Here is a 17,755-nt window from a genome sequence, read left to right as displayed (position 1 = left end):
TTCCCTCCCCAGTACCCTCTCCCCTTCCCTCCCCAGTATCCTCACCCCTTCCCTCCCTGTTATCCTCTCCCCTTCCCTCCCTGGTATCCTCTCCCCTTCCCTCCCCAGTATCCTCTCCCCTTCCCTCCCCAGTACCCTTTCCCCTTCCCTCCCTGGTATCCTTTCCCCTTCCCTCCCCAGTACCCTTTCCCCTTCCCACCCCGGTACCCTTTCCCCTTCCCTCCCCAGTATCCTCTCCCCTTCCCTCCCTGTTATCCTCTCCCCTTCCCTCCCCAGTATCCTCACCCCTTCCCTCCCTGTTATCCTCTCCCCTCCCGTGTATCCTCTCCCCTTCCCTCCCTGTTATCCTCTCCCCTTCCCTCCCTTGTATCCTCTCCCCTTCCCAACCCAGTATCCTCTCCCCTTCCCTCCCCAGTACCCTTTCCCCTTCCCACCCCAGTACCCTTTCCCCTTCCACCCCGGTACCCTTTCCCTTCCCTCCCCAGTACCCTCTCCCCTTCCCTCCCCGGTATCCTCTCCCCTTCCCTCCCCCAGTATCCTCTCCCCTTCCCTCCCCGGTACCCTTTCCCCTTCCCTCCCCAGTACCCTTTCCCCTTCCCACCCCCGGTACCCTTTCCCCTTCCCTCCCCAGTATCCTCTCCCCTTCCCTCCCTGTTATCCTCTCCCCTTCCCTCCCCAGTATCCTCACCCCTTCCCTCCCTGTTATCCTCTCCCTCCCGTGTATCCTCTCCCCTTCCCTCCCTGTTATCCTCTCCCCTTCCTCCCTTGTATCCTCTCCCCTTCCCAACCCAGTATCCTCTCCCCTTCCCTCCCCAGTACCCTTTCCCCTTCCCACCCCAGTACCCTTTCCCCTTCCCACCCCGGTACCCTTTCCCCTTCCCTCCCCAGTACCCTCTCCCCTTCCCTCCCCGGTATCCTCTCCCCTTCCCTCCCCAGTATCCTCTCCCCTTCCCTCCCCGGTACCCTTTCCCCTTCCCTCCCCAGTACCCTTTCCCCTTCCCACCCCGGTACCCTTTCCCCTTCCCTCCCCAGTATCCTCTCCCCTTCCCTCCCTGTTATCCTCTCCCCTTCCCTCCCCAGTATCCTCACCCCTTCCCTCCCTGTTATCCTCTCCCCTCCCGTGTATCCTCTCCCCTTCCCTCCCTGTTATTCTCTCCCCTTCCCTCCCTTGTATCCTCTCCCCTTCCCAACCCAGTATCCTCTCCCCTTCCCTCCCCAGTACCCTTTCCCCTTCCCACCCCCAGTACCCTTTCCCCTTCCCACCCCGTACCCTTTCCCCTTCCCTCCCCAGTACCCCTCTCCCCTTCCCTCCCCAGTATCCTCACCCCCTTCCCTCCCTGTTATCCTCTCCCCTTCCCTCCCTGGTATCCTCTCCCCTTTCCTCTCCCCTTCCTCCCTTGTATCCTCTCCCCTTCCCACCCCAGTAGCCTTTCCCTTCCCTCCCCTGTATCCTCTCCCCTTCCCTACCCAGTATCCTCTCCCCTTCCCTCCCCAGTATCCTTTCCCCTTCCCTCCCCAGTATCCTCTCCCCTTCCCTCCCAGTACCCTCTCCCCTTCCCTCCCCAGTATCCTCTCCCCTTCCCTCCCTGTTACCCTCTCCCCTTCCTCCCTGGTATCCTCTCCCCTTCCCTCCCCAGTACCCTTTCCCCTTCCCTCCCCAGTATCCCTCTCCCCTTCCCTCCCAGTATCCTCTCCCCTTCCCTCCCTGTTATCCTCTCCCCTTCCCTCCATGGTATCCTCTCCCCTTCCCTCCCCAGTATCCTCTCCCCTTCCCTCCCTGTTATCCTCTCCCCTTCCCTCCCTGGTATCCTCTCCCCTTCCCTCCCTGTTATCCTCTCCCCTTCCCTCCCCGGTATCCTCTCCCCTTCCCTCCCCAGTATCCTCTCCCCTTCCCTCCCCAGTACGCTTTCCTCTTCCCTCCCCGGTATCCTTTCCCCTTCCCTCCCCCAGTACCCTTTCCCCTTCCCACCCCGGTACCCTTTCCCCTTCCCTCCCCAGTATCCTCTCCCCTTCCCTCCCTGTTATCCTCTCCCCTTCCCTCCCTGGTATCCTCTCCCCTTCCCTCCCCAGTATCCTCACCCCTTCCCTCCCTGTTATCCTCTCCCCTCCCGTGTATCCTCTCCCCTTCCCTCCCTGTTATCCTCTCCCCTTCCCTCCCTTGTATCCTCTCCCCTTCCCAACCCAGTATCCTCTCCCCTTCCCTCCCCAGTACCCTTTCCCCTTCCCACCCCAGTACCCTTTCCCCTTCCAACCCCAGTACCCTTTCCCCTTCCCACCCCGGTACCCTTTCCCCTTCCCTCCCCAGTACCCTCTCCCCTTCCCTCCCCAGTATCCTCACCCCTTCCCTCCCTGTTATCCTCTCCCCTTCCCTCCCTGGTATCCTCTCCCCTTCCCTCCCCAGTATCCTCTCCCCTTCCCTCCCCAGTACCCTTTCCCCTTCCCTCCCTGGTATCCTTTCCCCTTCCCTCCCCAGTACCCTTTCCCCTTCCCACCCCGGTACCCTTTCCCCTTCCCTCCCCAGTATCCTCTCCCCTTCCCTCCCTGTTATCCTCTCCCCTTCCCTCCCCAGTATCCTCACCCCTTCCCTCCCTGTTATCCTCTCCCCTCCCGTGTATCCTCTCCCCTTCCCTCCCTGTTATCCTCTCCCCTTCCCTCCCTTGTATCCTCTCCCCTTCCCAACCCAGTATCCTCTCCCCTTCCCTCCCCAGTACCCTTTCCCCTTCCCACCCCAGTACCCTTTCCCCTTCCCACCCCGGTACCCTTTCCCCTTCCCTCCCCAGTACCCTCTCCCCTTCCCTCCCCAGTATCCTCACCCCTTCCCTCCCTGTTATCCTCTCCCCTTCCCTCCCTGGTATCCTCTCCCCTTTCCTCTCCCCTTCCCTCCCCGGTATCCTCTCCCCTTCCCTCCCCAGTATCCTCTCCCCTTCCCTCCCCGGTACCCTTTCCCCTTCCCTCCCCAGTACCCTTTCCCCTTCCCACCCCGGTACCCTTTCCCCTTCCCTCCCCAGTATCCTCTCCCCTTCCCTCCCTGTTATCCTCTCCCCTTCCCTCCCCAGTATCCTCTCCCCTTCCCTCCCCGGTACCCTTTCCCCTTCCCTCCCCAGTACCCTTTCCCCTTCCCACCCCGGTACCCTTTCCCCTTCCCTCCCCAGTATCCTCTCCCCTTCCCTCCCTGTTATCCTCTCCCCTTCCCTCCCCAGTATCCTCACCCCTTCCCTCCCCAGTATCCTCTCCCCTTCCCTCCCTGTTACCCTCTCCCCTTCCTTCCCTGGTATCCTCTCCCCTTCCCTCCCCAGTACCCTTTCCCCTTCCCTCCCCAGTATCCTCTCCCCTTCCCTCCCCAGTATCCTCTCCCCTTCCCTCCCTGTTATCCTCTCCCCTTCCCTCCATGGTATCCTCTCCCCTTCCCTCCCCAGTATCCTCTCCCCTTCCCTCCCTGTTATCCTCTCCCCTTCCCTCCCTGGTATCCTCTCCCCTTCCCTCCCTGTTATCCTCTCCCCTTCCCTCCCCGGTATCCTCTCCCCTTCCCTCCCCAGTATCCTCTCCCCTTCCCTCCCCGGTACCCTTTCCCCTTCCCTCCCCGGTACCCTTTCCCCTTCCCTTCCCGGTACCCTTTCCCCTTCCCTCCCCGGTATCCTCTCCCCTTCCCTCCCCGGTATCCTCTCCCCTTCCCTCCCCAGTATCCTCTCCCCTTCCCTCCCCGGTACCCTTTCCCCTTCCCTCCCCAGTACCCTTTCCCCTTCCCACCCCGGTACCCTTTCCCCTTCCCTCCCCAGTATCCTCTCCCCTTCCCTCCCTGTTATCCTCTCCCCTTCCCTCCCCAGTATCCTCTCCCCTTCCCTCCCCGGTACCCTTTCCCCTTCCCTCCCCAGTACCCTTTCCCCTTCCCACCCCGGTACCCTTTCCCCTTCCCTCCCCAGTATCCTCTCCCCTTCCCTCCCTGTTATCCTCTCCCCTTCCCTCCCCAGTATCCTCACCCCTTCCCTCCCTTGTATCCTCTCCCCTTCCCAACCCAGTATCCTCTCCCCTTCCCTCCCCAGTACCCTTTCCCCTTCCCACCCCAGTACCCTTTCCCCTTCCAACCCCAGTACCCTTTCCCCTTCCCACCCCGGTACCCTTTCCCCTTCCCTCCCCAGTACCCTCTCCCCTTCCCTCCCCAGTATCCTCACCCCTTCCCTCCCTGTTATCCTCTCCCCTTCCCTCCCTGGTATCCTCTCCCCTTCCCTCCCCAGTATCCTCTCCCCTTCCCTCCCCAGTACCCTTTCCCCTTCCCTCCCTGGTATCCTTTCCCCTTCCCTCCCCAGTACCCTTTCCCCTTCCCACCCCGGTACCCTTTCCCCTTCCCTCCCCAGTATCCTCTCCCCTTCCCTCCCCAGTATCCTCACCCCTTCCCTCCCTGTTATCCTCTCCCCTTCCCTCCCTGGTATCCTCTCCCCTTCCCTCCCTGTTATCCTCTCCCCTTCCCTCCCTTGTATCCTCTCCCCTTCCCAACCCAGTATCCTCTCCCCTTCCCTCCCCAGTACCCTTTCCCCTTCCCACCCCAGTAGCCTTTCCCCTTCCCTCCCCGGTATCCTCTCCCCTTCCCTCCCCAGTATCCTCTCCCCTTCCCTCCCCAGTATCCTTTCCCCTTCCCTCCCCAGTATCCTCTCCCCTTCCCTCCCCAGTACCCTCTCCCCTTCCCTCCCCAGTATCCTCTCCCCTTCCCTCCCTGTTACCCTCTCCCCTTCCCTCCCTGGTATCCTCTCCCCTTCCCTCCCCAGTACCCTTTCCCCTTCCCTCCCCAGTATCCTCTCCCCTTCCCTCCCCAGTACCCTTTCCCCTTCCCACCCCAGTAGCCTTTCCCCTTCCCTCCCCAGTATCCTCTCCCCTTCCCTCCCCAGTATCCTCACCCCTTCCCTCCCTGGTATCCTCTCCCCTTCCCTCCCCAGTATCCTCACCCCTTCCCTCCCTGGTATCCTCTCCCCTTCCCTCCCCAGTACCCTTTCCCCTTCCCTCCCCAGTATCCTCTCCCCTTCCCTCCCCAGTATCCTCACCCCTTCCCTCCCTGGTATCCTCTCCCCTTCCCTCCCCAGTACCCTTTCCCCTTCCCTCCCCAGTATCCTCTCCCCTTCCCTCCCCAGTACCCTTTCCCCTTTCCACCCCAGTAGCCTTTCCCCTTCCCTCCCCAGTATCCTCTCCCCTTCCCTCCCCAGTATCCTCACCCCTTCCCTCCCTGTTATCCTCTCCCCTTCCCTCCCTGGTATCCTCTCCCTTTCCCTCCCTTTTATCCTCTCCCCTTCCCTCCCTTGTATCCTCTCCCCTTCCCAACCCAGTATCCTCTCCCCTTCCCTCCCCAGTACCCTTTCCCCTTCCCACCCCAGTAGCCTTTCCCCTTCCCTCCCCGGTATCCTCTCCCCTTCCCTACCCAGTATCCTCTCCCCTTCCCTCCCCAGTATCCTTTCCCCTTCCCTCCCCAGTATCCTCTCCCCTTCCCTCCCCAGTACCCTCTCCCCTTCCCTCCCCAGTATCCTCTCCCCTTCCCTCCCTGTTTCCCTCTCCCCTTCCCTCCCTGGTATCCTCTCCCCTTCCCTCCCCAGTACCCTTTCCCCTTCCCTCCCCAGTATCCTCTCCCCTTCCCTCCCCAGTATCCTCTCCCCTTCCCTCCCTGTTATCCTCTCCCCTTCCCTCCCTGGTATCCTCTCCCCTTCCCTCCCCAGTATCCTCTCCCCTTCCCTCCCTGTTATCCTCTCCCCTTCCCTCCCTGGTATCCTGTCCCCTTCCCTCCCTGTTATCCTCTCCCCTTCCCTCCCCGGTATCCTCTCCCCTTCCCTCCCCAGTATCCTCTCCCCTTCCCTCTCCGGTACCCTTTCCCCTTCCCTCCCCGGTACCCTTTCCCCTTCCCTTCCCGGTACCCTTTCCCCTTCCCTCCCCGGTATCCTCTCCCCTTCCCTCCCCGGTATCCTCTCCCCTTCCCTCCCCAGTATCCTCTCCCCTTCCCTCCCCGGTACCCTTTCCCCTTCCCTCCCCGGTACCCTTTCCCCTTCCCTTCCCGGTACCCTTTCCCCTTCCCTCCCCGGTATCCTTTCCCCTTCCCTCCCCGGTATCCTCTCCCCTTCCCTCCCCGGTATCCTTTCCCCTTCCCTCCCCAGTATCCTCTCCCCTTCCCTCCCCGGTATCCTCTCCCCTTCCCTCCCCGGTATCCTTTCCCCTTCCCTCCCCAGTATCCTCTCCCCTTCCCTCCCCAGTATCCTCCCCCCTTCCCTCCCCGGTATCCTCTCCCCTTTCCTCCCCGGTATCCTCCCCCCTTCCCTCCCCGGTATCCTTTCCCCTTCCCTCCCCAGTATCCTCTCTCCTTTCCTCCCTGTTATCCTCTCCCCTTCCCTCCCTTGTATCCTCTCCCCTTCCCAACCCAGTCTCCTCTCCCCTTCCCTCCCCAGTACCCTCTCCCCTTCCCTCCCCAGTATCCTCTCCCCTTCCCTCCCTGTTACCCTCTCCCCTTCCCTCCCTGGTATCCTCTCCCCTTCCCTCCCCAGTACCCTTTCCCCTTCCCTCCCCAGTATCCTCTCCCCTTCCCTTCCCGGTACCCTTTCCCCTTCCCTCCCCGGTATCCTTTCCCCTTCCCTCCCCGGTATCCTCTCCCCTTCCCTCCCCGGTATCCTTTCCCCTTCCCTCCCCAGTATCCTCTCCCCTTCCCTCCCCGGTATCCTCCCCCCTTCCCTCCCCGGTATCCTCTCCCCTTTCCTCCCCTGTATCCTCCCCCCTTCCCTCCCCGGTATCCTTTCCCCTTCCCTCCCCAGTATCCTCTCCCCTTTCCTCCCCGGTATCCTCCCCCCTTCCCTCCGCAGTACCCTTTCCCCTTCCCACCCCAGTATCCTCTCCCTTCCCTCCCCGGTATCCTCTCCCCTTCCCTCCCCGGTATCCTCTCCCCTTCTCTCCCCAGTATCCTCTCCCCTTCCCTCCCCGGTATCCTCCCCCCTTCCCTCCCCGGTATCCTCTCCCCTTCCCTCCCCGGTATCCTTTCCCCTTCCCTCCCCAGTATCCTCTCCCCTTTCCTCCCCGGTATCCTCTCCCCTTCCCTCCCCGGTATCCTTTCCCCTTCCCTCCCCAGTATCCTCTCCCCTTCCCTCCCCAGTATCCTTTCCCCTTCCCTCCCCAGTATCCTTTCCCCTTCCCTCCCCGGTATCTTCTCCCTTTCCCTTTCAGTCCTGAAGAAGGGTTTCAGCCTGAAGCTGTTCATACATTTCCATCGATGCTGACCGACCCGCTATGTTCCTCCAGCGTTTTCCATGTGTTGCAAAGACGTGCTGGCATTGGAAGGCGACAGAGGAGATTCACCAGACTGAAAAGTTTAACGTAGGAGGAGTGTTTGATTGTTCGGGCCCTGTACGCACTGAAGTTTAGAAGAACAAGGGGGGATCTCATCAAAGCCTAATGAATATTGAAAGCCCTGAATAGAGTCGACATGGAGAGTGTTTCCTAGAATGAGGAAATCTAGGACCGGCGTGCAGAGCCTCAGAACAGAGACATGGTGGAATTTCCTCAGCCAGTTGCTGGTGAATCGGTGGAATTCATTGCCTCAGTTAGCAGAGGAGCTCAAGCTGTTGGGTATATTTAAAGTAGGAGTTGATTGGTTTTTGTTTAGCAAGGACATGAAAGGTTACAGGGAGAAGGCAGAAGAACGGGATTGAGGGGGGTAATACATCAGCCATGATGGAATTGCGGAGAATGCCTGATGGGCCGAATGGCCTAATTCTGCTCTGATGTCTTATGGTCTAAGGCTGACAAACAACCATTGAGCAATAGAGGACAAACTGGACAAATGAAGAATAATATTAAGAATATGAGTTGTAAAGAGTCCTTGAAAGTGAGTCTGCAGATCCAGCAGGCCTCACCTCCACCGATCCAGGTTCGATCCCAACATCCAGTGCTGTCCACGTAGAGTTTGCACGTTTCCTCCCTAACACCGAGTGGGCTTTGCCCTGCGTGCTCTGCTCCCCTCCCGGGCGCTAGGAGGCGAGTGCGGATTTGCGGCAAAAGAGCCAAAGGGAGAGTCGGTGGGACTGGGAGAGAGAATAACTGAGGAGGTGCAGGGGCTAAAAGGAGAGTGGCGGGGTTGGGAATGGGACTGGTGGGCTTGTTCCCTAGGAGTTGGCATGGAAACGATGGGCTGAATGGTCTCCCTTTGGGCCATGAGCCCTGTGCGCCCATGCATCTATATTTGTTCGTTGTTGTTTTATCTCGAATTGTTAAGGCTTAGAGCTATCTCCTCAAGTTTATCTCGACTGGTCACAGGTTTTCGACCTACTGTGATTATTTAAGGTGGACTCCCATTAGCACGGGCGTCTTTGTCTTTTGAGAATGATTCGTCTTCCAGTGTCGCCCGGTCAAGCCGCCAATGTTCTGTCAGAGTTCCTAAGAATGAGCTCTTGTTTCTGTCTCTAGGTGGGAGTTCCGTCGTTCCTCCGCACCCGGGTTCAGCCACCTGTCAGCGCTCACCGTGACGTTTCTGTGTCAGTGCGGGTAAGACGGGGAGGAAGTCCCAGCCACACAACGCATCCCAGCGGTTGAGCAGATGTAGAATCGACCTCCGCTTTAAATGTACCCCAGTGGAAATCTTCCACAGAATCCTACTGACTCACTACCCTCTGCCCGAAGAAATTCTTCCTAATTTCTGTTTTAAAAGAGCTATCCCTTTATTCCAAAGCTTTGCGTTCAAATCCTAGACTCTCCTACTGATGGAAACGTCCTCTCTGCGTCAGATACGCGCAGAAATTTCAGTATCGGAAGTACAGATGGGAGGTATGGAAGCCTGAAGACCCACGAGCAATGAGTTAGGAATGGCTTCTCCCCACCCACCAACTGGTTAGCGAGCGGCCCAGGACCCGCGAACGCTGCCTCGCTAATCCGCTTTGGCAGAATGGAAATCAGAATCAGGAGTAATATCACCGGCTTATGTCATGAACTTTGTTGTGTTGCGATAGCAACAGCTGTGTTGGAATCTGGCGATTTTCCATCCTCAGGGTCTTTTAGGAGCCCCAGAGGGAGATGCTTGTAACTTGTTGTTTTGCGATCATTTAAACAAAGGGAACAGACACAGAGGTCATGAAAGGAGAGAACTAAGAACAAAGGCAAGAACCTAAGATGTCGGTTTTTGCAAAGACAGATACTTTTATACTGAGATAAAGCAAATTCCTGAGACAGATAGAAACAGAAAATCTACGGCCCTTCAGCCCACAATGCCGTACTGAGCATGCTACCTAGCCTTACCCATAACCCTCTATTTTTCTGAGCTCCATGTACCTATCCAGGAGTCTCTTAAAAGACCCTATTGTATCCACCTCCACTACCGTCGCCGGCAGCCCATTCCACACACTCGCCATTCTCTACTAAAAAACTTAACCCTGATATCTCCTCTGTGCCTACTTCCAAACATCTTAAAGATGTGCCCTCTCATGTTAGCTATTTCAGCCCTGGTAAAAAGCCTCTGACTATCCACATGATCAATGCCTCTCATCATCTTATACACCTCTATCAGGTCACCCCTCATCCTCTGTCGCTCCAAGGAGAAAAACCGAATTCACTCAACCTGTTCTCATAAGGCATGCTCCCCAATCCAGGCAACATCCTTGTAAATCTCCTCTGCACCCTTTCTGTGGTTTCCACATCCTTCCTGTAGTGAGGCGACCAGAACTGAGCACAGTACTCCTAGTGGGGTCTGACCAGGGTCCTATATAGCTGCAACATTACCTCATGGCTCTTGAACTCAATCTCATGGATGATGAAGGCCAGCACACCATACACCTTCTTAAGAACACTGTCAACCTGCACAGCAGCTCTGAGAGTCCTATGGACATGGACTCCCTCTGATACTCCACACTGCCAAGAGTCTTATCATTAATACTATATTCTGCCATCATATTTGACCTGGGTTTCAGCACTTAAGTTACAGAGAATGGTTGAACAAGTTAGGTCTCTATTCATTGGAGCGTAGAAGGTTGAGGGGGGATTTGATCGAGGTATTTAAAATTTAGAGAGGGATAGATAGAGTTGACGTGGATAGGCTGTTTCCATTGAGAGTAGGGGAGATTCAAACGAGAGGACATGATTTGAGAGTTAGGGGGCAGAAGTTTAAGGGAAACACGAGGGGGTATTTCTTTACTCAGAGAGTGATAGCTGTGTGGAATGAGCTTCCTGTAGAAGTAGTAGAGGCCAGTTCAGTTGTGTCATTTAAGATAAAATGGGATAGGTATATGGACAGGAAAGGAGTGGAGGGTTATGGGCTGAGTGCAGGTAGGTGGGACTAGGTGAGATTAAGAGTTCGGCACGGACTAGGAGGGCCGAGATGGCCTGTTTCCATGCTGTGATTGTTATATGGTTATATGGTTATACCAAAATGAACCACTTCACACTTATCTGGGTTGAACTCCATCTGCCACTTCTCAGCCCAGTTTTGCATCCTATCAATGTCCCATTGTAACCTCTGACAGCCCTCCACACTATCCACAACACCTCCAACCTTTGTGTCATCAGCAAATTTTTGTGTCATCCCTCCATTTCCTCATCCAGGTCAATTATAAAAATCACGAAAAGAAGGGGACCCAGAACAGATCCCTCTGTTACGAACCTCCATGCAGAATATGACCCATCTACAATCACTCTTTGCCTTTTGTGGGCAAGCCAGTTCTGGATCCACAAAGCAATGTCCCCTTGGATCCCATGCCTCCTTACTTTCTCAATAAGCCTTGCATGGGGTACCTTATCAAATGCCTTGCTGAAATCCATACACACTACATCTACTGCTCTACCTTCATCAACGTGTTTAGTCACATCCTCAAAAAATGGGCTATTAGAAGACATGCGGGTAAAGCATATTGAACACTTAGCCAATGAAAAATGAAAGATGCTAACAGTTAGGTAACTGTTATGCCGCTTTGCAGCCAGTAGGTGGTGTTTAACACCACATATTGTGAAAAATACTTGTGAAATTATAGGACTACTAGACAAGTATATGGAGGAATTTAAGGAGAAGGGTTATATGGGAGGCAGGGTTTAAGGGTCGGCACAACATTGTGGGCCGAAGGGCCTGTACTGTGCTGTATTGTTCTACGTTCTATGTCCTAAAATACATTATATGCTAGAAAAACTACAAATTCAGTCCTGCTAAAAATTTATTTAAAAACATAAAACACAGCTGATTCCAGCAACTGCAATGCAGAATTATAAAAACATTTAAATGCAATAAAAAATGATTAAATTAGATAAGTGGCACAAAAGAGGGAAAAAGTGCTGAGGTGGTTTCATGGGTTTGTTGTCCTTTTCCTCTATTTATTCAGTGGGGCTGAGGAGGGGGGGAAAGGATCGGCCATGATGGAATGGTGGAGCAGACTCGATGGGCCGAATGGCCTAATTCTGCTCCTATGCCTTATGGTCCCTATTTTCTAGATCATAGGGAGTTTTACATATTTGCACTGCCACAAAGTGAGTACATTTGTGGGCGACACAGTGGTGCAGTGGTTGGCAGGTTCCTGTACAGTGCAGGCAACCCCGGTTCAATTCCCAGCGCTGCTTCCAGAGGGTTTGTACATTCTCCCCCACGACCGTGTGGGTCTCCTCCCAGTGCTCTGGTTTCCTCCCACAGTTCCACCCAAAGACGTACCGGTGAGTAGGTGAATTGGTCACTGTAAACTGTGCAGTGATTAGGCTCATTATCATTTTGGGGCTGCAGCGGGGCTTAGCTGAAAGGACTCAAAGAGCCTATCCCACACTCAACAGTTCCAATATTTCCATTTAATATCAGAGACTGTATGCAATACACACCCTGAAAGTCTCGATCTTCACAGACATCCACGAATGGGTGACAGTAAGAACGTTAGAACCCCAAAGACTCCCACTAATGAATAGATTTTATAGCAACACCCACTTTGGATTGAATTTCGGTTTATTGTCATTTAGAAACCACAACTGCAGTGCGATTAAAAAAATGAGACAACGTTCCTCCAGAATGATATCACAAAAGCACACGACAAAACAGACTACACCGGAAAATCCACATAACGTTTGGCAATCCCCAATCCAGAGTCCGGAGAGGCTGCTGGGTCACGCTGCCATCTTAGCGTGTTACAGCAAAGTGCCCCCCTTCACCATTTCCCATTTCTATTCCCTCTCTCACACCTCCTTACCTGCCCATCACCTCCCTCTGGTGCTCCTCCCCTTTCCCTTCACTCCACGACCTCCTGCCCTGTCCCATCAGACTCCATCCTTCTCCTGCCCTGTCCTTCTTTCACCAATCAACTTCCCAGCTCTGTACTTCATCCCTTCCTCCCCCCACCTTCTTACTCCGACTCCTCATCATTTTTTCCCAGTCCCAATGAAGGGTCTTGGCCCAAAATGTCGACTCTTTATTCTTTTCCACAGACGCCGCCTGGCCTGCTGCGTTCCTCCAGCATTTTGTGCGTGTTGCCCTGGATTTCCAGCATCTGCGGATTTTCTCTTGTTTGTAACTAGATTTTATATCCGATAATGGTTGTGAACCTGTACCAGAGCCGGGAGCGGGACGAGAACCGCCCTGGGGGGGAGCACTGTGCTGACTACTGGTTGCAGTTCAGTGGATGTAAGGTTGCCCTCGCACAGAGTGTGTGTGGGAGCCGTCGGTTCAGCATTCACCGGTCACCTGATGCACGAGAGGCCCAGGGCAACACAGGTCGGCACAGGGTCACCGGTAATCCCAGCAGCCGAGGCACGAGGTTCCGCAGACTGCCGAGGGACTCAGCCGGCTGAGGGGCGTCTGCGGAGCTGAGAGGGATGGGCAATGCTTCGGGAAGAACAACTTAACGTCCAAGGACGTTACTGGCACAGGGTTTGCTGACTCCTCCCGCAGACACTGCCCAACCGACTGAGTCCCTCCAGCAGACCATTTGTAAGCCCCAGTGATTTCCCATTTTAAAACAGGGTTGGTTAATTTCCTTTCCAGCGTGTCAGTCCATGGCCTCCTCTGCTGCCACGGTGAGGCGAAACAGCTAATACCCCATCCCAACACATAAAGGTCAATTTCTCTCTCCTCCATTCCTCCTTCTCTATTTTTTTCAAACCTTCTTTCACCCCTTCCCTCCTTCCCACCACCTCTCTCTGGTTCCCCTCTTCATTCCCTTTATCCCATGATCCACTGTCCTCTCCTATCAAATCCCATCGTCTTCATCCCTTTACCTCTTCCACCTATCATCTCCCAGCTTCTTACTTCATCGCCCCATCCCCACCTACCAATCCCCCTCGCGTGGTCTGGCCTGTCTCCTGCAGTCCTCCCACCCCTCCTCCCCAAATTCTGGTTTCTTCCTCCTTCCTGTCGAAGGGTCTCAGCCCAAAACATTAGCTGTTTGTTCCCCTCCATAGTGCTGCTGAGTTCCTTTAGTATTCTGTGTGTGTGTGTTGCTCAAGATCTCCTGCCTCTGCAGAATCTCTTGTGTGTGTGTTTTTGAGGTGTTTTGTGGTCTTGCTGTGTTTAATTACACAGCAGGCAGCAGCATGAGATCCATTGAGATCTTAGTGAGGCACTTTGCTGTTTGGGAAGTTAAGTGCGCACTTGGCGTGGAGGGGAAGAGGAAAAGTTTCACAGTCAGCCTCACACTGCCACCTGCTGGCCACCCCCAGTACTGCAGCGGGTTCGCCGATCGGCCAAGTCCTGTTCAGTCAGCACCTCGCAATTTCTCTACATACACCTGCCAGGACTCGCATTTCTCTGTACATATCAACCAGGACCTCACACGTTAGAGCTACAGAGTAATAGAAGTTGGCCCTTCAGCCCATCGAGTCCATGCCGACCTGGTCTTCTGCCTCATCCCACCTACCAGCATCCAGACCATCTATCTGTGGACCCCCATGCCCCTCTCATCCATGTACCCAAATAAACTTCTCTTAAATGTCACAATTAAACTGAAAACTACTACTTCCACTGACAGCTCACTCCACACCTGCACCTCCTCTGTTCAAAGTAAATCTATCACCAAGGGATGCACTGTATATGTTACTAAATAACACCTTGACATTCATTTTCTTTTGTAAAATTCTATTATATTTACATTTTTCCTATAAACGTTGACGTTGTATAAGACATGGGTGCGGCCTGATTCGGAGTATTGTGAGCAGTTCTGGTCCCCCACCTGCAGGAAGGACGTAAATAAGATTTTTGAAGGAGTACGGAGAGAGTCTACAAGGATTTTGCCAGGACTGAAGGACCTGGGTTATAAGGAAAGTTTAGGCAGGTTAGGACATTATTTCTTGGAACACAGAAGACTGGGGGGGGCGGGGGGGGGGAGAGGAATTTGATAGAGGCACACAAGAGGAAATCCAGCCGCCATCCTTGTTGCTCCCCGTCCCTGGACTGATATTTTGAACTCTCCGCCACCGATCAATGGTCTCCACGCTGAATCTGGGTTAACCCCTGACCGGGTGATCACGGTGGGCCGAGGTCTCTGCTGGGCCACGGAGTGCTGAGGCACATGCTGTATATGGTATGTGCCGAGGACTTTTGCGCTGTGCTGAATTTGTCACCGTGGAGCGGAGAGCGAGTTTGTAAATCTGGTGGTGGGGGGGGGGGGCGAAGCATGTTGGGAATGGCGAGGGTGGGGCGTGGGAGGGTGGCAGAGAAGGAGTGCAGACACAGCCAGCCCTGAGACGCCAGGCAAGATCATTTGATTCTAAACAATTGGTTTACTGATCATTACAGAATGTCTCTCTGGTGCTCCCTTACCCTTACCTTTTTCCCAACCATGATTCCCCTCTCCCTGCCCCCTTCCCACTCTCAGTCCACAATAGAGACCCAGATCAGAATCACGTTTATCATCACTCACATATGTCATGAAATTTATTTTTTTTGTGGCAGCAGTACAGTGCAATACATAGAATTACTACAGTACTGTGCAAAAGTCTTCGGGTCACTAGCTATGTATTTGTAGCTAAGACTTTTGCACAGTATTGGTGACCAGGCACAGTTTGAACTACGGGGCTATATTTAACAGGACTTCACACTTTCCGTGTGTGAATCTACAACTCATGCTCTGTATCATTTATGTACTTTTTAATTATTTGCATAACTTGTCTTCTTTCACACACTGGTTGTTTGACAGTCTTAAGCATAGATATTCATAAACTCGATTTTCCGTAAGTGCTCCCAGGAAAATGAATCTCAACCTGACGCTTTGATTGATAATATATTTACATTGAACTTTGAAGTCCGAGACAGAGCTTTGCGCTTTCTGTGTACTTCTAAGACAATAAGGAGCAGAATGAGGCAATTCAGCCCATCAAGTCTGTTCAGTTATTCAATCATGGCTGACTTTTTATCAACCCCGTTCTCTCACTTTCTCCTCGTAACCCTAACTCCCTTCCCAATCAAGAACCTAGCTACCTCGACCTTAAATATACCCAATGACCCGGCTTCTCGCAGCTGTCTGTAGTCACGAATCCCACAGATCCAACACCCTCCAGCTGAAGAAATTCCTCCTTGGCTCAGTTTTAAAGTGAGGTCCCTTTATTCTGAGGCTGAGTCTGGAATCCGAGACTCTGGAAGCATCCTCTCCACTTCTGCTCTATCCAGGCCCTTCAGTACTTTCCAGTGAGATGCCCCCATCATCTTTCAGAACTCCACCGAGTGTAGGTTCAGGGATGTCAAACGCTCCTCGTACGTTAACCCTTTCATTCCCGAGATCTTTCTTGTGAACTTCCTCTGGGCCTTCTCCAAGGCCACCACATCAATAATTCGCAGACGACACCGCGGCGGTTGGCCTGATCAGAGGGGATGATGAGACGGCCTACAGGGATGATGTCCAGCACCTGGCCGCGTGGTGTGCCGACAACAACCTGGCCCTCAACACCCAGTTGACCAAGGAGATCATTGTGGACTTCAGGCATGCTCGGAGCCACACTCACATCCCATCTACATCAACGGAGCTGTAGTGGAGCTTGTATCAAGCTGGAGGTCCTTGGTGTCCACATTTCCGAGGATCTCACCTGTTCCCTGAACTCCTCCATCCTGATCAAAAAGACACAACAGCGCCTTTATTTCCTGCGGAGCATCAAGAAATCTCACCTCTGTCCCAGGATAGTGACGGACTTTTACCGCTGTACCATTGAGAGCAGACTCACCAACTGCATCTCAGTGAGGTATGGCAATTGTCCCGTATCAGACCGCAAAGCAGTCCAGCGGGTGGTGAAAACTGTCCAGCGAATTATCAGCACCCAATTGCCCACCAGTGAGAACATCTACCATAAACGCTGCCTGGGCAGGACGAAAAGCATATTCAAGGATGCATCTCACCCTAACCATGGACATTTTACTCTCCTCCCATCTGGTAGGTGCTACAGAAGCCTCCGCTCCCACACCAGCAGGCACAGAAAGAGCTTCTTCCCTGAGGCTGTGACCCTGCTGAACCTCACATCACAGCACTAAGCAGTATTCCACCCATATTGGACTGTCTCAGTACTTTAATATTTATGTGCTGCAGCACTTTTTATTCACAGTTATTCTGTAAATAACACTATTCTTTGCAATTCTGGTCAGATGCTAATTGTATTTCACTGGCTTTGTATCTGTACTCGGCACAACAACAATAAAGTTGAATCTAATCTGATCTAAATCAATAGTTGCAAAACTGCTCACAATATCCCAAAAGTGGACTGACCAATGTCCGGTCTAGTTCTCTGTGCACGGTGGCGGTAGTGTGCACTGTCGTCATCGTCGTGGCTATCCCTCGAGGTCGAGGATGATGGTCTTCGTTCCATTGATCCATCACAGAGCGAAGACATCTGTGCGTGTATTTGTTTAACGTGTACTTGATGTTGTACTCCAAGAAGCACACGATACTTCAAAAATCAACCAACTGATTCCAGTGGGATGGAAACCACGATGATGGGAGCTGATGGATTTGTTGCAGCCTTCGTCCGCCTTCACAGCCGTTGAGTTTGAAGTGACTTCGTCCGCCTGTTCCACCGTTGAGGTCTTGGTTGGATTGTTCTTTGTCAGGGACCTCACCCTCGACCTCACCGCCATGGGTGACCCTACCAGGAGCACAGCTCCGGACGGCATCGCTCTCGGGATCTCAGGACCACACGAGCTTCTCCACCGCGACAAGGTGACAATCCGCGGAGAAGAGTCTTCAAAATTCTCCCTGGTTACTGACCCAGTCTGCTGCAACAGACCTGCTCCGGGCACGTCCCTTACCATCATTGAAATGCAAGGCAATGGGTACAAGGGAACTGAAAGCTCAAACTAAATTTATTATCAAAGTACGTGGCTGTCCATCACGTCCAACAACGACAGGAGACCTGTGAGGGAGAGTTTTCAGAGAGGAAAAGCCCTTGCACTGGGGCAGTTCCACCCTCCAGACCTCACAATCTGGGTCCAGCGGTATGGACGAGTGTGGCAAACTGGGGTCATCATAGCCTGCAGTGGATGAGCCGAAGTGGCACGTGTCTTGTCATCTCCTTCCATCTCCACGGAGCATGTCAGTACCGCCGTCCTGGCTGTTGGATCTCAGCCACCCAGTCTGCCAGAGCTGACTTCGCGTGCCAGGGCAGGCTGTGAAGCTGCTGGCCACGCTGACCTGCTTTAGCAGTGTCCGACCCCGAGATTAATCTTCTTGTGGGCATTGTTTTGATTTGCCACCTAAGACATTTGAAAACTTCTACAGAGGTTCTGTGGAAAGCTTTCGCACAGGCTACATCACCGTCTGCTATTGGGGGAAGGGATCAAAGCTGCAGAGAGTGGTAAGATTAGTCAGCTCCA

The sequence above is a fragment of the Hypanus sabinus genome, chromosome 26 (genome assembly GCF_030144855.1).
Source record: "Hypanus sabinus isolate sHypSab1 chromosome 26, sHypSab1.hap1, whole genome shotgun sequence".
Taxonomy (NCBI): domain Eukaryota; kingdom Metazoa; phylum Chordata; class Chondrichthyes; order Myliobatiformes; family Dasyatidae; genus Hypanus; species Hypanus sabinus.
The sequence above is the reverse complement of the archived record's forward strand: the minus strand, read 5'-3'. Positions refer to the sequence as shown.